This window comes from Gorilla gorilla, chromosome 7 (assembly GCF_029281585.2).
Source record: "Gorilla gorilla gorilla isolate KB3781 chromosome 7, NHGRI_mGorGor1-v2.1_pri, whole genome shotgun sequence".
Classification (NCBI taxonomy): Eukaryota; Metazoa; Chordata; class Mammalia; order Primates; family Hominidae; genus Gorilla; species Gorilla gorilla.
This window is the reverse complement of record NC_073231.2, coordinates 142,749,915-142,777,486: the sequence shown is the minus strand read 5'-3', so window position 1 is coordinate 142,777,486 and position 27,572 is coordinate 142,749,915. Positions and strand designations below refer to the sequence as shown.

General features: G+C 35.5%; 1 long non-coding RNA gene across 1 annotated transcript in view; it reads right to left on the bottom strand.

Annotated features, from left to right (window-relative positions):
• The window catches only part of LOC129524410 (uncharacterized), a 281,757-nt gene that overhangs the window by 110,181 nt on the left and 144,004 nt on the right, over positions 1 to 27,572 (bottom strand). The window contains exon 4 of the long non-coding RNA XR_008668161.2: positions 3,013 to 3,124. This is a non-coding gene — a long non-coding RNA (uncharacterized lncRNA). The remainder of the gene's footprint in view (positions 1 to 3,012; positions 3,125 to 27,572) is intronic.

Genomic DNA, 27,572 nt, shown 5'->3' with positions numbered 1-27,572 from the left:
ACTTTATTTGAGCAGGTACCATAAGACACACAGACACTAAACTGATTTCCATGAAGAAGGAATTATTTTTCTAAATTCAAAGAAGCATGCTACTCAGAGCCACCTAGAGAAGCACCCAACAGAGATGACCTGGCAGACAGAAAAAATAACTATGAGTTGGCTGGAATCTTCTCACAGTTTTCACAGGAAAGAAATGGGCAGGCAAGGTTCAATTATGAAGAGTAGAAACTTATGATCAGAAAGTTTGAAAAATTTTGATGGGCTGTGGGCTATATGGGTGGTGAGTAGGGCAGGGAATAGTGCCATGGACTGTACTAGTCTGATAAAAGGAGACTGGTGAGAAGTATGGCCTCTGGATTGGTTGGTTTGCTTATCAAATGTGTGGTGGCAGGCAAGTTGTTTGTCGTTTCCAGGAATTAGTTAACCTCCAGAGAAGCGGTTTCCTAGGCATTTAAAGGGCCCAAATGCTAGAGCATCAAAAATGTAAAAATAAGAAAACATAGCTAATCCACAGGCCTTACAAACTTGTTTAGTGTTTAATCAGAGAAAGGTGGATAACAATCTAGTGGGTGAGTCTCTGTAGGATATCATCTGTGCTAGGTGCCAAGAAAATATTATTAAAACATATAGTGGAATAAAACTGCACTATCTGACATACTCAGGGTAGTCTTTGTTTCAGATTATTCTTCCCCTTTGGAGAATTTGTCAGCCACTTACTGAAAACAGTATTATTTAGATCTGTATTTAGCATGTTCCTTTTCATTCATTTTCTTTCCTGATACTTCCATGACCATATGTTCTTTGGCATCCTTTTTAATTAGCGACAGATGGATGAAGAAACTTTAGATCCTACCTTGGATTCCATGCTGTTTGGGTGCTTTCAAACTGGCAAAACCACAACCTAGCAGCAATCTCTTAGGCAACTTTAACTGCCCCTAAACTCTGCCTAATAATGGTCATTTTGAGGTTGGGTGTTGGGTTTGAGGCTGGGAGTGTCTTTACATAATTAACATGCAGCTCTTGGGGGAGTATAAACTAAAGCTCTCTGAATCTCTGCAGCCACAACCTTTGAACACCCAACTTCTCCAAGAACATAAATGCTTGCCTGACTCAATGTCAAATGTGTTGCATCTTTAAGAGTATGGAAGAGTTATGCATTAGAGGAAGGGAATAAAGTTTTATTATATGACATTTCAGCAAGCAAAAAAAAGAATATCTAAATCCCACCTTGGCCCAGTCATGGCTCATTGTCAAGGAAAATATATTAACAAGGAGCAATGGCCATTAAACATTAAGGCATCACTTCATTTTCAGCCACACCTGTGAATGGAAATGCAGTGAACTGCACTCTGGTCACGTGTATCACACCACATCCTTTAAGACTGGGACCTGACAGGCTGAACCAGGGACATAGCTCTCACCTCCCTTCTCTCCAAACACGGAAGAAGTAATGTCCTTCATTCACACTTGCCACCAATCCAGATATTTTATGCATTCTCTATCTCTATATCTTTTTGCAAGTGATGAAAGAGGAAGCAAAATTATGCAAACCCCTCATCAGGTTGACCTGGACAGACACCCCATGATGCTGAGTCCCCATGAGCCTGGTACCAAAGAGGAGCTAGTGCCATTCCTTCTGAAACTATTCCAAACATTTGAAAAGGAGCGATTTCTTCTTAACTCATTTTATGAAGCCAGCATCATCCTGATACCAAAACTAGGAAGAGACATAATAAAAAAAGAAAATTTCAGGCCAATATCCCTGATGAACACCAATGTGAAAATCCTTAATAAAGTACTGGCAAACTGAATCCAGCAGCACATGAGAAAACTTATCCACCATGACCAAGCTGGCTTCATCCCTGGGATGCAAGCCTGGTTCAACATACACAAATCAATAAACGTAATCGATCACATAAACAGAACCAAAGACAAAATCCACATGATTATCTCAATAGATGGAGAAAAGGCTTTTGGTAAAATTTAACATCGCTTCATGTTAAAAACTCTCAATAAACTAGGGTATTGATGGAACATATCTCAAAATAATAAGAGCTATTTATGATAAATCCACAGCCAATATCATATTGAATGTGCAAAAACTGGAAGCATTCCCTTTGAAAACTGGTACAAGACAAGGATGCCCTGTCTCACCACTCCTATTCAACATAGTATTGGAAGTTCTGGCCACGGCAATCAAGCAAGAGAAAGAAATAAAGAGTATTCAAATAGGAAGAGAGGAAGTCAAGTTGTCTCTGTTTGCAGACAACATGATTTTACTTTTAGAAAACTCCATCATCTCAGCCCGAAAACATCTTGAGCTGATAAGCAACTTCAGCAAAGTCTCAGGATACAAAATCTATTGTGCAAAAATTACAAGCATTCCTTTACACAAGCAATAGGCAAGCAGAGAGGTAAATCATGAATGAACTCCCATTCCAATTTCTACAAAGACAATAAAATACCCAGGAATACAGCTAACAAGGGATGTGAGGGACCTCTTCAAGAAGAACTATGAACCACTGCTCAAGGAAATAAGAGAGGACACAAACAAATGGAAAAACATTTCATCTTTATGGATAGGAAGCATCAATATCATGAAAATGGACATATTGCCTAAAGTAATTTATAGATTCAATGCTATTCCCATGAAACCGCCATTGACATTCTTCACAGAATTAGAAAACAACTATTTTAAGTTTCATATGAAGTTAAAGTCCCCCTATAGCCAAGACAATCCTAAGCAAAAAGAACAAAGCTGGATGCATCATGCTACCTCACTTCAAATTATACTGCAAGGATAAAACTGTTTTAAATGCAACCAAGATGCTGCTACTTTCACACCTGGTTTTCATTGACCTGCTACTCAGCATCAGCTTTCTCTAGAGCATCTGTATCACCAATCACAGGCTACCCAGTCCATTATCCTTATCACCATGGTTTTCTCCATGCATAGTGGATGTTTTAAGAAGTGGACTGCCACTTTGTGAGGTACGAGAACATTCACCCTACCATCAGTGATGTGGTCTTCATTGCCTGTAGGAGAGTGATCCAACTTCAAAATTGAATCTTCTCACTTCTTTTCTCAAACTGTGTTCCACATTGAGTTTACAGGTTGGGTTATCTGGAAGCAAACATTGAGACAGAGTTTGATGTGTGAGACATGATTTATTAGGGATCATCAGCTGTGAATGGAAGAGGGAGGAAGCAAGACTGGACAGAGGCAAAAGTCAAATCGTGATAAAGACTGGCTTGACAGCCTTGGCCAGTCTGCAGGCAGCTCTGGTGTAAGGATTGCTCATCAGAGTACTGTACCTTGGGCTAAATGGACAGGTGTTTATCCCCACACTGTCTGAGTCCCTGGATTTGGACTTCTCCAAGAAGGACACAACTTCATGTTATGTGAGGTGGCTTTAAGCAGCTGAGGTACAGCTTGAAGAAGCTGATAACTAGAGGTGTCTGCTTGCTGACTGGGCAGCAAATCTTTCCTTGAAGGGAGATCTGAGGGGACCTGCACTTGATTAACACACTTATATAGCTGCAGAACAAATGCCAAAATTAGGAAATTAGCAGAGTTAGCATTAAATTTTAAATGTGATATACATTCAAATTTCACCAGTTGTTCCATTCCTTTCTATTGGGGTGCAGAGAATGTTACCCCAAAGTATGATATTTTACCATGGTCAACACTGAATTTAAAGAAATTTGAAGGGCTTAAAAGCTGCCTCAGAACCAATAACTTTCCAACCTTCTCTTATTTCTTCTTCCCACAAGCACAGGGAGGGACTGTGTCTGAAGTTTCCCTATCTGACTAAGGAGATTTCTTTCCAAAAGAAATACAATTGTCTTTAGAACTCCTCTCTAAGAGTCTCATCAAATAACCAAAAAAGTTGAAACCAGCGACTATGACGAGAAGAGACTAAAAGTCATCACTGTGCCCAGATAGACTTTTCATGTATTCTTCTGAGGGCCGCTTCCAGAAATTACCCGGGATACTTTATCTACACAACAAGACAACTTTTATTCCCAATGCAGTTTCACCTCTTACCTTCCAATAATTTCCTGTTCCCATTAAGCTTCTTAAGAGAATCATGTGCAGGATAATGTCTGCCCCCTGGGCCCATTTATTTTCCATAAAATTCTGTACTACCACTCTAAAATGCCAACAGTCTCCCACCTCCTTCTCCCCTTTGAAGGGGACGATTGAGCCTCAACTATATGGCCCTCTTTGGAGTCTCGTATTTGTGGGATTCCCAAGTCCCTGTGCATGTTAATACACTTGTATGCTTTTTCTCTTCCTAGTCTATCTATTGTCAGTTCATTTTAACAATGAACTTTCCAAGGGCAGAGGTGATGCTTTCCCATCCACATCTAAATTTCTTTGATAGAACCTTTTTCCTAGTCGAATTTCCCACCCAGGATGACACAAAGTACCCTATTGGCATGCATTTTTATACTCCTTTAAATCTGGAACGATTCAAAGATTGTTGTTGTCTTTTATGATTTTAATTTTGTTTTATGGACATAACTCTGTGGTTTTACAGAATGACAATTTAGATTCATTAGATATCTTTTTATGATTAAAATACATTTTATAAGAAATACTATATAAATTATGATGTGTCTTTCATTAATTCTTATCATATATATAGTGCTGCATTTTTTTTTCTCAAAACAGAGTAGACTAGTATTATTTTCCTCTTGTATAGATGGGAGACCGATGCTGAGAGGTTAAAATGATCTAGCAGTGCATGGAAGAAGTAGTAATGTCATTCAATTCAGGCATTTTAAAGTCTGTCTTCTTCACAAGACTTCTCACTTCAGAAAACTGTGCCTATTTGTTTTCTTTACACTTTCCAGTTGGGGAGTTAGTTAAAAATATATGTACCCAAACTGCACAAATTATAATGATCAGACATTAGAGAAAGATATCTGTGTTTTTAACAGGCATTCCACTTTGAATTTAATCCACAACAAATCCTGAGATGTCGCAACACAGGTGATTGTGTCAGTGGCTGACTAGGTGGATTTATCTGGCTTTGGATAAAAAGGCTTTACTCCTACTACTATGGGCTGTCTGGTGCTCCTCACTTTCACAACCCTGGCTGCTTCATCCATTATCAGACTTATCCTCACTCCCAGACTTGAGATTTTGGGAAACAAAGGAGCACAGGCTACGTTCAAACTGTGGCTTTGGCAAATCCCTTAACCTCTCTGAGCCTCAGTTCCTTAACCTCTCTGAAGTTAATGATACATGTCTTCTATGGAGTTTTAATAATATGTTAGAAATTGGCAATCAATAGTCAAATAATACATCTGAGACACTCTTATTGTTTTTTAAAAATGTTTTCTCTACACTCATCCCTTGGTATTGAAGGAAGATTGTTTCATGACCCTCTCCCTCAAAAAAATCTACAAATGCACAAATCTGTTCCATAAATTGGCAATCACATGATATTTGCATATAACCTATGCACATTCTCTCATATACTTTAAGTCATCTCTAGATTACTTACAATATGCAATACAATATAAATGCCACATAAATGGTTGTTATTCTGTATTGAATCTTTATTTGTATTCTTTGAATTTTTAAATTTTCTGAATAGTTTCAATCTGTGGCTGGTTGATTCTGTGGATGCAGAACCCTTAGATATGAGGGCCTACTGTATTTAAGTCTTACATTTTACTAGAGTATGAAGAGCTGGACCAGCCTCTCCTCTCTGCCAGTTCACCACATTCACACTCAAAACAAGAGCCCTAAAGCACGGAGTTGTCCCTGGGCCTGCAATACCTGCACTCTTTTTTTCCCCCATTACATCCATTTCTGACCAGGTGTTTAGGACTACAGAGAATTCTTTCCTTTTTCTCATTGAATTATTGCTCTTCCTCTTAAAGAATTGATTAATTCTCTCACCATCTGCTTCCAGATAAAAACCTAAGAAATGCCTGGTCATCTTTGGGAAATAAATAACAATAGATAGATAGATAGATAGACACATAGGTAGATAAACTGATTTAGTATTTACTCAGAACTTCTTATTAAATTAGAGATTCCCTAAGGGGTAAAACAGTCAAAGTGCTATTTTCTGAGTACAAAAAGCTTGTGGTTTACCCTACAGCACCCACCCAACAGAGCAGCAAGCTCCCCTCACAGCACGCCTATCTTTGATGCTGATTTTAACTTTCTGTGTAAATATCACAGGTTGGGTGGCATTTAGATTTGCATGAATATGATGTTAAGCTGTAACTCACATTAATCTAGCAACTACAGTCATGTGCTGCATAATGACGTTTTCATCAACGGCAGACTGTATATATGACTGTGGTCCCATAAGATTATAAAACTATTTTTACAGTGCCTTTTCTATGCTATATTTAGATATGTTTAGATACACAAGTACTTACCATTGTGTTACGAAGCCCACAGTACTCAGTACAGTAACATGTTGTACAGGTTTATACCCCAGGAGCGATCTGCTATTCCATACAGCCTAAGTTGGCAGGAGGCTGTCCCATCTAGGTTTGTGCAAGTTAAATATATGATGTTTGTGCAATGATGCAATTGCCTAAGACACATTTCTCAGAACTACACCCTTCTTAAGTGAAACATGACAATAGTTTTCTTCTTTTTAATTTTTAATTTTTGTAGGTGCATAGTAGGTGTATATATTTACAGAGTGTATGAGATATTTTGATAATGACATCATGGTAAATGGTGTATCCATTGCCTTAAGTATTTATTCTTTGTGTTATAAACAATTCTATTATAGTCTTTTAGTTATTCTGTAATGTAAAATTAAATTATTATTGACTATAATCACCCTGTTGTGCTATCAAATACTAGGTCTTATTCATTCTTTCTATTTTTTGTACCCATTAACAATTCCACTTCTCCACCCCACCCCCACTACCCTTTCCAGCCTCTGGTAACCATCAGTCTGCTCTGTATCTCTATGAGTTCAATGGACTTAATTTTTAGCTCCCACAAATAAGTATAGTTTTTGATTATTTCTCTATACAAAGGACTATGTTAGCTGTATAAGAAGAATTTCAAAAGAGAGAAAAAAAAACTTAGTCCCATCCCTGACAATTTATGTTTATTAGAAATTTGCTGGGTCCTATACTGAGCAATAAATAGGGGTACAAAGATGGATACGACAATAACCTAACCCATGAGTTGTGAACAATCTCATCAAATATATTATTTGGTCTACATTTGTTGAAAACACAGAACACCAGACTAGCAGGCAATATATTAGTTTCAAGGGCTGTCCCTGAGGCTGAGAAGGTGTTTGGTCTCTAGTAACAATATTAATTTTGGGGAAAAAAGAATAAATAAAAGAAGCATTGAGCTATCTTGTCTATTATAAATTAAAAATATCTTCTCATATGACATAATTAATTTTCTGGTAACATTATTTAATGGTGTGGATACAATGTTTTTGATTAAAAATTTAAAAACACATATTGTGGAAAAATGTTTTTAAAGTAAATGATCTACATTCTAGCGATAAAAACTCTAAATAGTTGGATATGTTTCCTTCTGTTTTTTTTTTAATTCTTTACTTAGATAGATATACATCTATATCTGTATCTCTATCTGTAAATAATTATCACTCTGTGCACTTAGTTTTATGTTCCATATTTTTTACTTATTTGTATATTACATACATTTTCTGGTGACCTCAAAAAAATTTAAAATACTTATTTTCAACAGTTCCACTATATGGTTTTAGTGTAACTTATTCAGCCATTTTTTTATTTCTGGAGATACACATTTTATATTAAGTTTATAAATAAATATGAAGTAACTTTTATGTGTTTCTGATTATTTTCCTCAGTAGTATAGGGGCAAAAGAAAACTTTGCTGAAAATCAATGGTAGTGTAAGGGAGAAAAACAGGTTCACTGAAAATCAACTGACAAAAGGTAGATTAATAGAAGAAAACATATACAAATATATTAACGTGCATATGGGCATGGGAGGCATACTAATATTAAAAGCTCAAATAAATGGCCAGACAATTGATGCTTTTACACCAACTTGAGGTTACAAAAGAATAAGAGCTCAGGACATGGACAAACAGGTTATGGGAGAGAGAGGAGAAGAAAGGCCCAGGGAAAAGGTGGTCATGTTGTGCAGATGAAACCTGTCAGGCAGCAGCCCTCAGAAGGAATAGATGGTAGCCAGTGGGCAATGTTCCTGTCAGAGCTTTAAAGGTTTCTGACTCTGTTAATCTTTCCTAGTTATGAGTAAGGGAGGGCTTCGCAAAAACCCTGTGTGCATCTGTTGTTTATTTCACTTTATCTCCTCTACATGTGCAAATCCACCCCCCAAAAATGACAGCATTTTAGCTATTCCTATGTTCCTAGCCCTGCTGAATAGCCATCTTGAAATAAGTCAGATAAGTATACATGGGGGCAATTTTTTTTTTTTTTGAGATGGAGTCTCAGTGCCACCAGGCTGGAGTGCAGTGGTGTGATCTCGGCTCACTGCAACCTCCACCTCCCAGGTTCAAGCAGTTCTCCTGACTCAGCCTCCTGAGTAGCTGGGACTACAGGCACGCACTACCACGCCCAGCTAATTTTTTTTTTTTTGTATTCTTATTAGAGACGGGGTTTCACCACGTTGGCCAGAATGGTCCTAATGTCTTGACCTCGTGATCCGCCCGCCTCAGCCTCCCAAAGTAGGGTAAAATATTTTTAGTTTCCTTCAGTAATTTTTCCTATTTAATTATTTCCCCCTTAAATATTACCTTTAATATGCTCAAGTAATTTTAGCAATCATATCATAATGTAAATTCCATTATCATATGATTTAAATGAGGAAGGAAGGAAAGAAGGAAGGAAAAGAGGAAGGAAGGAAGAAGAGAGGGGAGGGAGGGAGGAAGGAAGGAAGAAGGGAGGGAGGGAGGGAGGAAGGAAGGAAGAAGGGAGGGAGGGAGGGAAGGAAGAAAGGGAGGGAGGAAGGAAGGAAGAAGGAAGGGAGGGAAGGAAGAAAGGGAGGGAGGGAGTGAGGGAGGGAGGAAGGAAGGAAGGTAGGGAGGAAGGAAGGAAGAAGGGAGGGAGGGAGGGAGGAAGGAAGGAAGGGAGGGAGGGAGGGAGGGAGGGAGAAAGGGAGGGAGGGAGTTGGTTAAGCTCTAATCTGGTTCTAATGAACTTTATTTCAGCGGGAAGCCTGGAGTTAAGAAGTGCAAAGCATTTTTTCATGTGTTTTTTCATCATCATTGGCCATCAGAGAAATGCAAATCAAAACCACAATTAGATACCATCTCACACCAGTTAGAATGGCAATCATTAAAAAGTCAGGAAACAACAGGTGCTGGAGAGGATGTGGAGAAATAGGAACACTTTTACATAGTTGGTGGGACTGTAAACTAGTTCAACCATTGTGGAAGTCAGTGTGGCGATTCCTCAGGGATCTAGAACTAGAAATACCATTTGACCCAGCAATCCCATTACTGGGTATATACCCAAAGGACTATAAATCATGCTGCTATAAAGACACATGCACACGTATGTTTATTGCGGCATTATTCACAATAGCAAAGACTTGGAACCAACCCAAATGTCCAACAATGACAGACTGGATTAAGAAAATGTGGCACATATACACCATGGAATACTATGCAGCCATAAAAAATAATGAGTTCATGTCCTTTGTAGGGACATGGATGAAATTGGAAATCATCATTCTCAGTAAACTATTGCAAGAACAAAAAACCAAACACCTCATATTCTCACTCATAGGTGGGAATTGAACAATGAGATCACATGGACACAGGAAGGGGAACATCACACTCTGGGGACTGTGGTGGGGTGGGGGGGGGTAGGGATAGCATTGGGAGATATACCTAATGCTAGATGACGAGTTAGTGGGTGCAGCACACCAGCATGGCACGTGTATACATATGTAACTAACCTACACAATGTGCACATGTACCCTAAAACTTAAAGTATAGTAAAAAAAAAAAAAGAAGAAAAAAAAGAAGAAAAAAAAAAAGAAGTGCAGAGCAATCAACCTGGAGCATTTTAAGTCTTGAGTTGATCTGTTAATGCAGTTCTGAAGAGGGGTTGATCAAAGGCAACAGGACACAGGGATTCAGCTTCCAGAAGTAAGTATAGGATCAAGAGGAGCTTAATTGGCCCTAACTAGGCCTGAACTCAGAGAAGATAAGACACATCCCCTGGTTTAGTTGGCCCCCAAACACAATGGTCCAGGAAATGCTACCATCTCACAAGATTGTGTTCTTTAACACAGAACCTCTTTAAGGCAGAGGTTATTTGTATACATGATGAGAACACACAAGACTACATTTTATGGGAACAATTAAAACCTCATAAACATTCACATGTTTTACCTAAGGCTTGCACATGGTATACTTTCAAGAAATATTAATTGTAACCCAATTTTTCTGTTGTTTATTCCCTGCAAATAATACCCTTTATATACAATTGTTTTCAATTTGTACAATAGCTTTCAATTTGTACAATTACATATTATCTGCTACTTTTCTTTTTCCTTTTTTCTTTTGTTTTTGTTTGTTTGTTTTTGTCTCTTTGACCACTCATTAAACCACACTGGGGAAGAAACTTAATACATTGTATTCATTATTATTTTCTTCATATTTGTTAAAGTGATGTTAAATTAAAATCTTTTGGGATTCTTTTACCATCCTGGATGATTTAAGTATAATTGCCTTAAACACTAAAGCATTTCATAGCTTGAAAGACTTAAGAGTGTTTTACAAGTTTTCCCGATTCTTAGATCTTGAAAATTCATGTTTTGTGTCTTCTTCGCAGGCTGCCTCTGTTTATCAAAATGCAAAAATAAACTCTTTCAAGAATCCACTCACACTAATAAATTTATGAGACTATTAACCTTAAGGACAAGATCTCACAGCAGCATCTCACAACTCTTGTACTATCTGTACCCCAGCTACTCCTCCTCTCTTTACTTCTCATCAGGAACAAAGAACATTTTTCTTCTCTAAACACAAAAGCTTTGTATTCTTTTCTGGAGTTTTATACCCTGTGAGTGACAATTTTTATTTAATTTTTTTAAAGATACTTTTGCCTCTGTAAAGTGAGAAGAAAGTAAAAAATAGAAAAGTTATGGTCACAGAAGTTCCTTGCCTCAGGAAAAGTAGCTAGCTTGCTGTTGAGTAAACAAAGCATTGGAAAAAAAAATCTGTAAGACAAGTACAGAATTAGAAGGGAAGGACATTTGTGCAAAACTAGTGTTTCAGAGTATATATGGGCAAGGTTTGACACTGACTCCTAGATTCATTGGTATAATTATTCAACATTGCAATGAAAAGTCCGAGGGACAGAGAATAGATGGATATTGCAAAGTCAAAGCCATATTCCTATGCTTTTGAGACACAAGAAAGAACTTGACCAGCTCCTGTGGGCGATCCAAGGAGCACCGACCCTGTGATTATTATCATCTTTCTTTTGTCCCAGTGTTAGCAAAGTCTGAGAAATAACTGACAAATATTTCATTGCATTTGTGGAATTACTGTTCTTTTTTATCTTTGTGTCTGGTAAAGCAGATTCTTGCATCATGGCTATAGTGCAACGGGGTGTAAATTTGCCCCTGCCCTTCAGTTAATTAAGGCTGTGGTCACTTAAGCTGGCGTGGCTCAAAGTAGGTGCTCCATAAATATTAGGTGAATGAACAAATACGAATGAATATTGTGGCTGAGGCTGCTCTATCATAGCTCTATTTGTGATAATAATAGTTGACCTGTGAAGTTGCAATCAATACAAACTCTTAGGGGCATCATATATAGATCTCTTCTCTTCTCTTCTTGAATTTATATGTTCTAAAACAGGGACTAGAAAGTTTTATTTATGTCAGTCACTAATTCATGAGGGAAAAACATCCATTGAAGTGTGAAATGACAAAACAACTTGTTATACTTAGTTTTTAAAGAGAAATATGGAGTTTCCTACTCACCTGCTTTTTTAATATAAAATAATTCAACAACTAGGCAGACATCTATTGATCATATATTGCATGCACGGAGCTATGCTATTCCAGGCTACTAGAACCAATGAGAATAGCTAAAGGAGACACATTGCTATTAGATATTAATCCCTGTTCTAATTCTTTTGTATGTGTACATGCATATATATATATGTATGAAGGATGAAGTGATCAATGACTAAGTAAGAACATTCTTTTTTTTTATAATTCACAATTCACATAAAGGAAGAAAAAGTTCAAAATCATTAGCAAAATCTCATCTAAATCTATAATTTTTTTGCAATTCTCTCTTTCTTATTCCATACTCGAGGCATTGTGAGTCACTCACATTACATGACAAGATCTGTACTTTGAACCTCGTTCTATGTAGTTAACTGGATATTGTTATTTAACTCACCCCATAGAGAAATGCTCTATTAGACATGTACACATTCAGATCCAAATTGTGTCTACTTTCATGTGTGGCTTCAAGTGTTTAGAGTATCCTTGTTTTGCTTTTTTTTTAAAAATCTTGCCAGAAACTCTTCTAACGGAGAAATGGTATCCGATTTAGTTTATACCCTCAAGCACTTACCAGTTTGATGGACCAAAAGCACAGGCTGATTAATATTTGATGAATAATTGGGAGTATAAACACAATGTCACACTTCTGTATCTCTCTCTACATAATACTATGCATATGTGTGATTTTATTTTTCTAGTCAAATCTCAATATTTATTAATATGAAAACATTAAGGGGAATAGTATTACATATTGGAAGAACAAGGTATTGAGGTGTCAAGCTTAGACACAAAGAGGTATAAGCAGAACATTTCAGGTTCTCTACTGAATAGTTTCATCCCTCACACTTCTGCCAGAATAGACTTTATAGAAGGCAAACACAATATCTGTGCAACTGCCAATAGTCCCCACGTGTTCCTGTCACTCCATGTTCTTTCCAGTATCGTTTGTCCAGCATGAGCTTGAATATATATTTTATTTATTTCTTGGTATAAATGTATTTCCCTATGATACCAAATTGTGTTTTCCTAAGTAGTAATGTTAAACCTTTTTTGGTTTTTCCATTTTTTTTTTTTTTTTTTGAGACAGAATCTCACTCTGTCACCCAGGCTGGAGTGCAGCGGAGCGATCTCACTGCAACCTCTGCCTCCCAGGTTCTAAGGAATTCTCCTGCCTCAGCCTCCACAGTAGCTGGCATTACAGGCACACGCCACCACACCCAGCTAATTTTTGTGTTTTTAGCAGAGACGGGGGTTTCACCAGGTTGGCCAGGCTGGTCTCAAACTCCTGATCTCAGGTGATCCACCCGCCTCGGCCTCCCAAAGTGCTGGGATTACAAGCGTGAGCCACTGCTCCTGGCTGCTTTTTCCATTTATTTTTAATTAAAAAATATAACATACACATAGAAAAGATAAAAAATGCTGAATTAAATGCATAGAAATAAAGTGGGTGCTATGTAGCCACCACTGAGAGGGAGTAGGAGTATATTAGTAGTGCCCAGTATCCCTCCATGTGTCCCTTCTGATCACATTCCCCTCCTCATCCTGTAATATGTACATGCATATCTATATTAATATTGATATAGGTAAATATTTACAATTAAATATTATGTATAAGTAAATAAACATATTCATATATTGAAGTATGCATTACTTCAAGGCACTGATTTTATATTTATATGTATGTATGTGATTTTATTTTTATTTTTTAACCTTATATAAATGAAATAAAGTATGTGTTCTCTTCATTCTTGCCTCTTTTAGACAGCCTCATGTTTATAAAATCTGTCTAGATTTTTTTATGTAGCTGCAGTTCATTCTTTTATATCACTGGATGATAGCTCATTGCATAAATACGTAAGAGTTTGTCTTTTCTACTGGTGATGGACATTGGGTTATTTCTAGTTTGGTGTTATTACATACTAATAATTCCATGTGGGCACCCATTCGTTGAATATTTATCTAGAAGTGGAATCAACTTATCACAGACTATGCAAACCTTCGCATTCAGTAGATAATGCCATTTTATTAAGTGACTATATGAAACTACATTCCCAGAGGCATTATATGAGAGTTCCTATTACTACACATTCTGACCAATACATGGTGGTATAAGACTGTTTTAACTTTTGCAAGTATGCTGAGAATATAATTTTATCTTATTGTGGTTCTAATTTGCAGTTCCCTGATTAATAATGAAGCTGAACAGCTTTTCATGTTTATTGATTATTTGGATAAAATATCTGCTAAAGATGTTTGCCTATTTTTCTATTGGTTTTTCTGCCTTTCTTTGTATTGATTAATAAAATAATGTATATAATTATGAAACCAGTCCTTTGCCATTACAAATATATGCAGTATATAACCCAGTAGATTTTCTCTTTTTTCAGCTTTATTAAGGTATGCCTGATAGATAGGAATTGTATATATTTAAGATGTACCAACTGATGTTTTAATGCTTGTATACATTGGGAAATGATCACCCAATCAAGCTAATTAACATATCCATCACCTCACATAGTTGTTTCTCTGATAGTTTTGCCACACAAACATAACTGGGGGTATGGGATAATTTGTTGTTCCAGCTCCATTTATTGTAAAGACCATTCTTTCCCCTGATGCTCTAGGATGACACTTCTGTAATACATGAGAGGTGCACATACATGCATAAATTGAATCTGTTTCTAGCATCTCCTTTACCTTCAATTACTTTGTTTATTTCTACCTGTGCAAAAACTTCACTATCCTAATGATATGGTTTTTGGCTCTGTTTCCCCACCCAAATCTCACGTTGAATTGTAATCCCCAGTGTTGGGGCAGGGACTGTTAGGAGGTGATTGGATCATAGTGGAAGATTCCCCCCTTTCTGTCTTCATGATAGTGAGTGAGTTCTCACGAGATCTGGTTGTTTAAAAGTGTGTACCACTTCCCCCTTCACTCTTTCTTTCCTGCCTGGCCATGTGAAGACGTGCTTGCTTCCCGTTTGCTTTCTGCCATGATTGTAAGTTTCCCGAGGCCTCCCAGTCAGCTTCCTGTATAGCCTGCAGAACTGTTAGCCAATTAACCCTCTTTTCTTCATAAATTACCCAGTCTCAGGTAGTTCTTTATAGCAGTGTTAGAACAGACTAATACACCTAATTAATATAATCTTTTAAATCTTGAGGGTATCTTTTAATGTTTTTGTTTTTTTTTTTTTGAGACAGAGTTTTGCTTTTGTCCAGGCTGGAGTGCAATGGCTTAATCTCGGCTCACTGCAACCTCCACCTCCCAGGTTCAAGCGATTCTACTGCCTTAGCCTCCTGAGTAGCTGAGGTTACAGGTGCCCACCACCATGCTCAGCTAATTTTTTGTAGTTTTAGTAGACACAGGGTTCACCATATTGGCCAGGCTGTTTTTGAACTCCTGACCTCAGGTGATCTGCCTGCCTCAGCCTCCCACAGTGCTGGGATTACAGGTGTGAGCCACCAACCCAGCCCTAAATTTTTATTCACAGATAATTTTCTCTGTGAGGGTTTTACTTCTCTTTTATTCCTATGTACCATTTTTATGAGACTGCAAGTTTTTAAGTTGTTTTATAATTATTGCTACCATGTGAATAAATATTTGATTTTTAATTATCTATCAGTCTTGCTAGATTATTAAGAATTGTAATGTTTAAATTGAAATAAAAATTTATATAGAAAATATGTTCTTTCATAATTATTATTTATTCAATTTGCTATTATTTTCCAACTCTATTTTTACAGTGATTTTAAACATCATCCAACAAATAATTACCAATCACTGACTATTCAGCAGGCACTTGGCTGCATCATGCTACAAAACAGACAAAGCTTCCTATCCTTGTGGAGCTTACATTGTAATGTGTGTAGGAAAGAATATGTACAAAAATAACAGGAAATAAAATATCATAAAGAATACCGGAAGGTAAAGAGGGCTATGCAATTTATAGACAAGGGCATGTGGGATTTAGATGGTATGGTACAAAGGTTTGAATTCTAAAAAGGGTGGCCATAGGAGGTTTCTAATTAGGTTGTCAAATTATTGAAAACTTTGCTGATATTTTAATAGAGAGAGAACTGATACATCTATACCAGGGTGAAAGATATTTTAACACTATATCCAATCCAAAATCTTGGCTTGTTTATCACTTCACTTGGGTTTTCCTTTTGCCCATAAATTATTAGAATTTTCTCTATGAGTGTCTCATTTGTCTCTTATTTCTTCATACTCTTCTATGAAATTGTAATTTTTAAAATTTGTTTTTTAATTATTACTACTGTGTGAATAGATATTTAATTTTTAATTATCTATTAGTCTGCTAGATTGATAATAATACATGTTTAAATTGAAATTAAAATCTATATAGAAATCATATACTCTGTAATAGTTATTTATAACATCAGAAATGGTAACAATTCCTATACCATTTGTTTATTCACTCATTTATGATTTCCCATTTTACCTAGGACCAAAGATTTCAATATTTCACATTTAAATATAACATTTTGTGTTTATAAATCACACACACACACACACACACATGCACATATATATATACGTATATATATATCTGTATATATATATACGTATATATATATCTGTATATATATATACGTATATATATACAGAGAGAGAGAGAGAGAGAGAGACAGAGACAGAGAGAGAGAGAGAGGGAGACAGAGAGAAACACTGAGAGAGAAATAGATTTTAAAGAATTAACTCATGTGATTCTGAGGCTTGGTGATTCCAATAGGGCAGGCCCACAGGCTAGAGACCCAGGAAAGAGTTGATGTTGTATTTCAAGTCTGGAGGCAAAATTTTCTCTCCACTGTGGGACTTCGGCCTTTTTCTCTTAAGACCTGCTACTGATTGGATGAGATCCATCCACATTATAGAGGGTAAGCTTTACTCAAATTTTACTGATGTGAATGTTAATCACATCTAAAATAAACAAACAACCTTTACAGCAACATCTAGACCTGTTTTTGACCAAACTTCCAGACACCATAGCTTAGGTAAATTGACACTTAATCTTCACATCTTTATTCCTAGTTAGCTAATAATTTTTAATATGAGTCATTGTTGAATTTTTAAAAATGCTTTTTTTCTTCAACTATTGAGATAAAATTATGTTTTTGTATTAATCTGCATCTGTAGGAATTGTGTTAATAGATTTTTCTAATGCTAAATCAAACTTGGATTTTGGGGTAAACCCTCATTATTATTAATTGGACCAATAGATAGTAGACAGATGAATAATTTGATTTGTCTTATCAACATTTTATTTTGGATTTTTGCCTGTATGTTAAATGGTAACTTTGACCAGTAAAATTTCATTTTTCTTGTTCTTATGGGGTTTGGTATAAAGGCAATGTATAAATAATGTAAATTGAGATAAGAAATATTATCCCACTGAAAATGTTTATATGAACCTATAGGTATTTTTAAATTTTTGATAGAATTTCTGACAAAAATATGCAGGCTTTGAGTTTTCTACCTGGCAAAACTTTCAACTGTTCATTCAGGTTTTTTCCAAAGATTATCATGCTAAGACTGTATATTAATTTTTGAGTTGAAATTGAAATGTTATCATTTATATTATATTGTTTTAAGGTAATTGCTTTCATATATCTTCTAATTTATTGATGTAATGGTTTTATAATATTCTTTAAATACATTAATTATGTCTGTGTTATTTATAGCAATGAGAAATTTAATAACGACTAGATCCACTCGATTGCTTCACGTTCTTTAATGGGGAGAAGAAAGGACAGGGAGAGAATGCTTGACTTCAGGCACAGTATGCCTGGAAGTACATTTTACTAATGCTGTGTTCCTACCTTCTGTCAGAGTCCTCTGGTAATAAAAGCTGAACTTGCCCCGACACTTAGTTGTTTCCTCCTCCAGAGGAACTCACTGGTTGACCATGAGTTTATTTGATAAACTCGGTGGGTTAAAAGAACATACATTTGGGGAACAGTAATGGATGAAGCAGTTTCTTTCCTCTGAAACTTATTTCAAAGGCAACTATAACATCTCCTAACTTTTTTTTTTCTTTTTGTGGAGTATAAGAAATCCCTGAAATTTTCTGTACTGGTAGACATGAAAGGCAAACATCCATTGAGACCTGGTTCTCTATGAAGTGGGGATGAGTATTCCAACCTCCTCTGAATCTCCTTGAAGCAGCAGAACTTTAAACGGGGCAGTCTCTCATTTTGTATTCTCTGAACCTGTTTCCATACAGTGGGCATGGTGGGGTCACAGTATGCATTCTACTTATTGAATTCATATTGCAGGTTCATCTGAAGTCTAGGCCAATACCTTTAAGAATAGAGGGTCTATAACAGCATGGTTGATTTTGTCTCTTTTGTGGTATAAATAGTACCTAGGTAGTCGCAGGCACATAGGAGACACTCAAGAAATATTGGAAGAAAAATTTAATAAACAAATATGCTGCTGACACAACATTTACGATGTATGGCCCCAAAGTTGTGGATCTGGGGAGTGATGCAAGAAGTCTATTTTGGTCTTGGATGTAATCCTTATTCTGTAATCCAGATTTGTCAGGATAAAACAGATAGAAGGTTTAATTCCTATCAGTCTCCAGTGTCTATTTCTAAAATGATTCAAAATCTAGAGAAAGATTGATTGATGTCCAAAAATATCAATAAAAATTCCAGACTAGGCATGAAACTTATAAAAAATGAGGTTAATCCATAATATCCAGAATATGTAGTCTGTGTGAAATGTAGAGCAATAATCATTACCTCAAGAGAAAAAATCTTTCTCAAATACATAAGTGCCTTTCCTGATATTAAAACAGATACCTAGAGATATTAGTGCCATAATTGTTTTAGGTCACAGAGCTATGTGATATAAGATTTGAGACAAAAAGTTACTACAACTGACTACTACTTTATCTACTTTATATTTATACTATATTTATCTTGTGTGAGCTTTCACAGGATTTTTAAAACAACACATATAGACTTGTAAAAAAAAAGTAGCTCAAAAGGATCCCATTTTGTTCTCAAGAAATGAAACATAACCCTATTCAAATATCTACGAAGCAGCATTAATGGCCATGGTGACAAAACCAGTCTCTGGTCTGCAGTACAATTATAAACTGAGGTATTTAGTGATATCTGGCATCAAACAGATATTTAATGATATCTGGATGTGAAACTTGAGACAAGTTATTTAATGTCTCTGAGCCTCAGTTTTCTCATTTGTAAATGGTTGTAATATTGCTTACCTTCCAGATAATGGTATAACATTCTAGGTAATGAAGTAGCATACATTCAGAATGTCAGACACACAAAGGGAGAACTTGATAGGTCAACGTTATCTCAATAAGATTCACACGAATTGTAATCAGATGTTTGCATTTTACCTTCTTTCTGTTTGCAAGAAGGACTAAACATTGGAGCATTAAAAGTGAAGGGAGCAGTGAACTGGATAAGAGAGGGCTACAAGAAGTTTATATTTTACCTGCCGAGTATTTTTCCAAATGTAGTTTATATACCACTTCCATCAATTAGAACTACCTTGGGGTTGCTTCAATAGGTATATTACTTTATTTTCTTTGTATCCATCAATCCACCCACATGGAAAAGCCTATTACATTCAGGAAAGTATTCATTCTGACTGGAGCACATTCTGACTGGAGCATAGAATATGATGATGGGGACATGAAAGAGTTAAACTGAAAAAAACACATTAGAGCCTACTATATCATAATAGAGGAGAAGCTTTTTATCAAACAAAAAAATGGAGAGTTAATTAAGGAGTTTCTAAAGTAAGGGAGTACAGGATTATATTCATAAGATCATTCAGAATTGAGCAAAAGCATATTTAATATTTCTGCCCAATCATAGTAGAGTGACAAGTCACTTATATTACAAGGACAAGAAGCACAAATGCACAGAGACACCAATGGCAAATGAAGTCCCTTGTGTCGATGCTTATGTCCTGCATTTGTATTATTTTTAGTTATGGCATGCAGGGCTCATTTGCTCAGTTAAACATACAGACCTGTATTGAATTCCACCAGGCAGCAGTTTCTCTTGTTGGCAGTGGAAATTGGAAAATTGAATTTTCCTCTGCATTCTAATCTGATTCAAAATGTATTTTGTATTTAGACCCTTTATATAATTATTGCCATCATCATTATTTAGCAGCTTTTGCTTAATCTATTAATGAAAAATGGGTATTTTCAATTTGGGTGCTCTGCAAAGTCTATTAGGGGTAGTTATTGCTAGAAAAATGTGTAGGCATAATAAGTAGAACTCAGGAACTGCAGCATAGTCACACGTACTGTTCTTAGCAGCCAAGGCAAGGAGTGAGAGGTGGAAAAAAAACTCCATGGAGGAGCAAAAAGAAAATTGGATCCGTGTACTGAAGGTCTGACTGTTCAACCCCAGCTTTTCATTTAACTGGCTGTACGATTTTAGAAAAGAAAATTTCTGAACTTAGTTATCACATCTGCAATATAAGGAATTGGGAGAAAACAAAATATATGTTGACAGTCTCTTTCAGCTTAGGTCCTCATGAACTTAACCAAACAGAACAGCATTTTGAAGATCGTGAAACTGCCCTGGCATATACTTTCTTCCTGTTTGTGACTTGTGGCACTCTGAGGACCCACCCTGCTGCTTAATTATGCCAGCCCTAACTACTTCAGATCCCTAACTTTATAGAATCAAAAGACATTATAGAGACCTTTCGATCCAGTCCCATAAAATATAATTCTCAGTACCATTAAAGTTTCTCCTGGTGTTTCCAATTAAAAAAAAAAAGAACACTAATAAGATCTCATTATCCATGATATGATTATTTCACATTGCATGCCTGTATCAAAACCTCTCATGTACCCTGCAAATATATGCACCTACTATGTATCCACAAAAATTAAAAATTACAAAATTACAAAAAATAAGGAAAATAAATTCAGAGAATCATCTGAAGGGTGAAACTGAGGGGACATTGGGGGAACAGTTATCCTCCATTCAGCGTTGTCAGATTTAAGAAATAAAAATGCAAGATGCCCAGTTTAAATTTGAATTTCAGATAAGCCACATTTTATTAAGAATAACTATGCCCCAAGTATAGCACAGTCAATCTCAGCTTTTATTGTACTCCACTCATCCTGTTTCTAAATTGAGCAATTCCCATTACAATAACACCCTGGGCTTCTTTCTCTCTCTCCATTCATTTCACTATAGGAATAAAAAGTGATTCATTTTACTTGTGGCTTGGGACAAGGAACAGGGGATAAGTGACGCTCAGTCCTTTCTAGTGTCTCTTATAACCTCCTGACTGCTGATGTTCCCTATTCCATTCTAATCCATGTGGTTATCTCAGCAATAAAGACCCTGACATGATTGTGAATCTCCACTGACTAGGAGAGAATAGAGAAGTCTCTGCATCTAGGATGCAGTTATATGGAAGCCTTTTTTTTGCTACTTCGAAGGCACATTCTCCATTGGCTCAGTTAATAATAAAACATGCCATTTTTATTTCTATATGTTTACTTTTTTGTATCTCTCAATTGGTTCAGAAATTAGGTTGGAAAACCAAGAAGAATCACACACTATGAAGAAAAAAAAAACATACTTATCCCTTGAATCCTATCATCCTGCATGACAATAAGGAGGTTCATTGAGAAAGCTGTTGTGAAAATACAAATACTATAATTTTTTGAGAATAAGGTACACAGAAGAATTCAAAAATTTTAATTCACTCTTCTTGATGAGTTATTTGGAGACTGAGATTATATGAAACTTCACAAACTGAAATTGACAAGCTAAATGTATTGAATTATCTTTCAATTTTTGTTATTTTTGGATGCTATGCTTATTTAGGTAAATGCAAGGAATACCATTTCCTAAAACAGTTCACATAAAACAACAAAATAGAATATGCTTTTATAGAGTATAAACTATGGGGCTAAATTGAAACAATATGTGCACAGATATAGCAGATGACATAGTCGAGTAACACACCTGACTTTCTGATACAAAAAGTTGATAGTTCTTATGATCTATCATAAAAATATTTAAAATAAGACACTAATTCTTTCCTTTTGGGGATGCAGCTAATTAAAAACAAAATTAAAAATTAAAAACAAAAGCTAATTAAAAACAAAAACATTTTATTTAGCTAAATCACTCTAATAGAACAGAGTTACACAGATAATTTACCTTGTGGCTACTCACAATTAGGTGAATGAGCTCACTTTGGCAAGGCATGGCCTCCATGTTCCTGTCTCTGTAACTGTGAATACAGGCTAGGGCTAGGTTATAGCAAGCCAGGCACCAAGCAGACAGAATTTAAGGAGGCTATCACTCTCAGCTGCTGACCTGTGCACACAAAACACTGAGAGCGAGTGTCTCCTTAAGCACCTGGCTTGACTCATTCTAGTCCCAGCATTGCTCTGTGTGGATTAAGGTGTTAATAATAGAATAAAATTGTAAATTTTTACTTAACTTTTAACTTAAAATATGCAAAACAAAACAAACATACATCAAGAAATTCAAATAAAAGTAAATATTTGATAAAGACATTTTCAAATCGCTGATATTTTGTTTTAATTTCACTGTTGAACAGTTCACAGCATTAAACACTATCTGAAAAATGTTTTAAAGGAAACAACAAACATTTAAACTGACCATGGAAACTATTCATTAGCTTTATTCAATATTTATACTGGCTTTATGATTTGAAGAGTTTTTATATATTATTGATCATTCAAATTTAAAATAAAGGCCTACCTCATCCAAGCACCTAGAGCACTTATAAAGCAACTTTTTACAAGCAAAAATACTTGTAAGTATTTTTAATACTTTGAGCTACTTATCTACACAAAAAAAGAGAAAGAAATTATAGGATTTTTTAAGACAGAGCTGTATTATTTATAATCATCCATTGGTATATTTTTATTTAAAAAGATACCCTTTTTATTGTTTTTTAAAATTAATATTTTGACCTTATATTTATTAAATATCTCTACTTTGCAAATAGTATTGTACTGAGTGTGGTCCCTGTATATAACACTTGCACTGAGACACAGTGGGAATTAGACAATAAGGTCTATGTCCCCATAGAGTTTGCATTCTAGGGATACAAAAAGATTATAAGCAAAACAAAAAATACATGCACATTTTTATTTGTGATAAATGCTATAAAAAGCATAAACATAATAATGTGATAGAGAATACTTGTAAAAAGTCAAATGTAAAGTCAACTCAAAAAGCCCATCTGTGGAGGTATCCTTTGAAGGAAACCTGAAGGATGAGAATAATTCAGCCACTCGACAAGCCCAGGGGAGATCATTCCAGGCAGACAGAAAATCAAATGAGCCTCATGTGTGCAAGGTCTCATTCACTACCAGTGAAGCTAGCTAGCAGTCAGTGAGTCAGAGTTGCATGACATTGGCAATGGGTAAGAAACAATTCATAAAATAGTTTGAGCATATTACAAGGAGTTTAAGTTTTATGTTATTTATTAAATTGAAAAGCCCTTTAAATGCTTTAGGTAGAAAGCAACACTATTAAATTTGCACTTATCAAGAATAACCAGAATAAATCAGATGGTAACAGAAGAGGAAAAGGAAGAGTTAGGAGACTCATGCAATATTCCTGGTGAGGGATGTGGCAGCATGAACTGCATGGTGGCAGATAAAAGAAAGGATAAAGAGAGGCAGACGTACTCTTCTGATTTCCCCCATTCACAGATGAGTCACTCAAGGATAAAGAGTTTAGTTTCAGTGGCCTGATGACAACCTGAGCTCCCAAATGCCAGGCTGGAATTCTTGCAGGATTCTGAATCATAAAGAACAAATTTCTCTTTTTCTTTCTTAGTTATAATACTTTATGTCACATACTTTTAAATACAAGTAGAAACTCATGCATTTTTACCAATAAATGCATTTAATAAATTAAGGGACACATGAGAAATGAATGGAAGAGTTTGAAAACTTTACAACACAGCATATGATATATTTTCCTTCCACTTAACATAAAAAGATCATTAGACAAAGTACTATGCTTCATAGATACCTTCTGGTTAAAATTTGTATTCTTTTTCATCTGAGTAACTAACTTCTGGAAACATACATGTCTTTAGAGAATTCCTTTTAGAATTTTGTTTTTACTTTTAAATTCATCTTTGTAGAGCAACAAAATTACAGAGCTTCTGAATTAGAAGGAGCTGTAGAGATTACTAACCTATCCCACCCTTTATTTTACCGATGACGAGCTTGACAGAAAATGTGCTATAGAGAAGTGTACTGAATAGTTTGAGGTCATTCTTCCCTCAGCCAGTGACAGAAAGAGGAAGAAATTCCTTCCTAGTAAATACTGTGAGCACATGGAAATTTGCATAGTTTATTATAAATAATGTATCCCACGGAGAAATAAGCTTTTCCACTCTCCTTAGCTACTTGAACTTGAAGAAGTATAGAATAATAGATTTAAGATAAGTGCCCAGGTAAAAGTGACTTTCCAAGGCAGGCCAACATTGCAGGAAAAGAAAATAATAAAATATGAAAGAAGATGACTTTGGTATTTGGTTTTCTTAATTCTTCTTCTTTTAGAAGTTATATAAACACAAATTGAAAGTTTAAATTATTAACATATTCTTTATTGTCTTCTGGTTATTGCACACATTTATGATGATGTTAACATATAATAAAAATCTGCATACCTTGTATTCCATAATAAGTATCCAGTCATTTCTTATGCATTTTATTATTCTTATTAAATCTGGAGGTAAAAGAAAATCATGCTACTTCAGGTGCTGTTCTGGGTAAATATCTAGTCTGTGTACATAATATCTATCACAGATGACATCTGGCGCAGGATAGTAAACAGACTTCTTACTATACGCAATTCTAACAAGGCCAATATCTTCCTGGGATATATTTCATACGTTAAAAGCAGTGTGAAGCAGACATGGGATAAGAGGATGGGTGCTGAGCCGAGTGTGGATTTTGTTAGAGTCTACAGTCAGCTATTAGGCAATAAAATAATAGCCACTCATTCACTTTTACCACCTTGGAGTAATTCCAAAGCAGTGAATCTAATAGAACCCCGTGCATTGATGATTTCAGTGGTTTCATTTGGTAACGAAGAATTAGGTTGAAGAAATATGAGTTAATGGTGTTTGCTAAACTCCACCAATAAAAACTCAATAGCTTTATTTTCTTCTGTGGAGAATCTGATATTCAATTTATATTCATGGGTTTCAAAGGAAAAAGAGTGAAAGTGAGGACAATCTGATATAAAAATGCTAAAAAGATTTCTTCTAGTATATCATTGAATTTTCAATGCTTCTGTCAGTCTGAGAACAGTCAGAACAAAAATATAATAATAACAAATAGCATGTCAGATGCTCAGCTGCTTTTTCTATCACAGGTGTGCCAGCCAGCTGGTGATGTCACAAAGAGCAGGTTCAGATGGTGCAGTGATTTTCAAAAAAGAAGACAGAAAGAGTAGCCAGTATTTTTTCAAACAATGGCTGCAAATTTTAATTGCTTAGGTAAATTTTTAAAAAATATGTATGTACCAATGTCCAGAGAATCTAATTAAATAGTCTGCAAGTGGGAAATGAGTATCTTTAAACTTTCCAAAATAATTATCTAATATATAGTTAAAGGGAGAACAAAATATTCATATATGAAGATGCAGATAAAAGATGTCAATTATATTCCATTTTAAAGAAAAACTAAATTAGATATTTAAAATAATTGTAAGCTCTATGTAGATCTCCTGACTGATATGAAGTAAACATGTTGATGCAAATTAATTTACATCATTTAAAATGGCAAAATTGACAGAAAAAAATGACAAACAAATATGCCAAGAGCTTTCACATACATTGTGATGACTTGCTTGGCTTTTCAGTGTATAGGGGATACCTACAATTCCATAATTATTTCCTATTTAAACACATTAGCAGGATAATTAAAGATGGGTTATAACAGCAGTGACTGCTGTTGCTATTTTACTGACTTCTTACAACTTGAAATCATACATCCTCTCATCTCAAACTTTTAAATGTCTCAAATACTCGATTAACCTATATTAATGTCAAAACACGTGGCTGGATACATATGACGATCCAGATTGATAGGAATCAGTTATAACAAGGGGAATGTTTTGGAATGGATCCAGTCAGCCATGGAGAATCAAAGGTGAGAACATACAGGAAGCAGTGGGAAATGAGTGGGAGAAGATAATGTGGATATACAAGAAATATGTGGTCGTCCAGGCAAAAGACAATCAGGGCCTGGACTAGTTAAGTCAGGCAAGAATAAGAATGAAAGACCATGTTTAGAATAGACTTTTGAAGTACAATTTCTAAAAAACAAAATGGTGATATCAAATATAAAAACCAAATAAAGAGGTAAGAATAATTCTAAAGGTTTTGGTGAATGCTGAAGACATTTTCCAAAATAAAAAACAGAGACTGTGATATAAGGTCATTTGTTAGACAGTGGCACAGAAAAGAGAGGGAACACAGAGAACTAGCCTACAGAGATGAGCAAAAATACAAGTCCGTCCCTCATCAAACAAGGATGAGAAACCATCCACCATGCTAAGATGCGAGAAGGTCAAAGCATGAACAATATATCATTAATAAGTAGATATAACCATCGTGGCTCTAGACCCAAAGTACTTTACAATGAATTGTTATCATTCTATGATCTGTTGTTTGCAGACAGCATAGCAAGAGAAAACATTAAAGCCATAAGCAAAGAGGTCCACAGTTACAGTGTGTTTTTGGCATACTGGTGATTTTTGGGTGAACCATGAGTGACACAAACATAAAAGGTCTGTGGTGAGTTTCATTTTGAGTACCAATGTTAAGTTTGGACTAAATGTAGAATCTGTAAAATCTGTGGAAACTTATCCTATGGCAAGAACCATTAACAGAAGAAAGGATGAAAATGATACATGAAAAAAAACCCTGCATAATTGTTGAAAAGATTCAAATTGGTTTCTGAGTAAAGAATCCCCCCCAAAATTTGTAGTAATAAGCATTACAAATAATACAATAATATAAATAAAAATATTTCTGTTAAATTCAGGAACAAGCAAGAATGCCCATTGCCAATAAAACTCTTCAGAGTTTATCCTGGAGACCACGGATAAAGTAACAAGATGAAGAAAAAAAAATAGAAAGCATAAAACAATCAATTTTGGTTAAAATTAAACTTGTTAATGCATGTAAATCTTAAAATAAGCCTGTTCAGCGGGTGGCCTGTGGGTCACAGGTGGCCTAGGACTGCTTTAAATGTACCCCAACACAAATTCATAAACTTTTTAAAAACATTATGAGATTTATTTGTGATTTTTAAAAATAGCTCATCAGCTATCATTAGTGTTAAGTCTATTTTATGTGTGGTCCAAGACAATTCTTCTTCCAGTGTGACTCAGAGAAGCCAAAATATTGAACACCACTGTCTTAGAGGATTAATTCAAGGACAATACATAAAAAGTGTTCAAAATTTGGATTTCTTCAAAAGCAGACACCAAAAAGAACTAGTCTTTTGGTAGTTTAATTAGAGATTG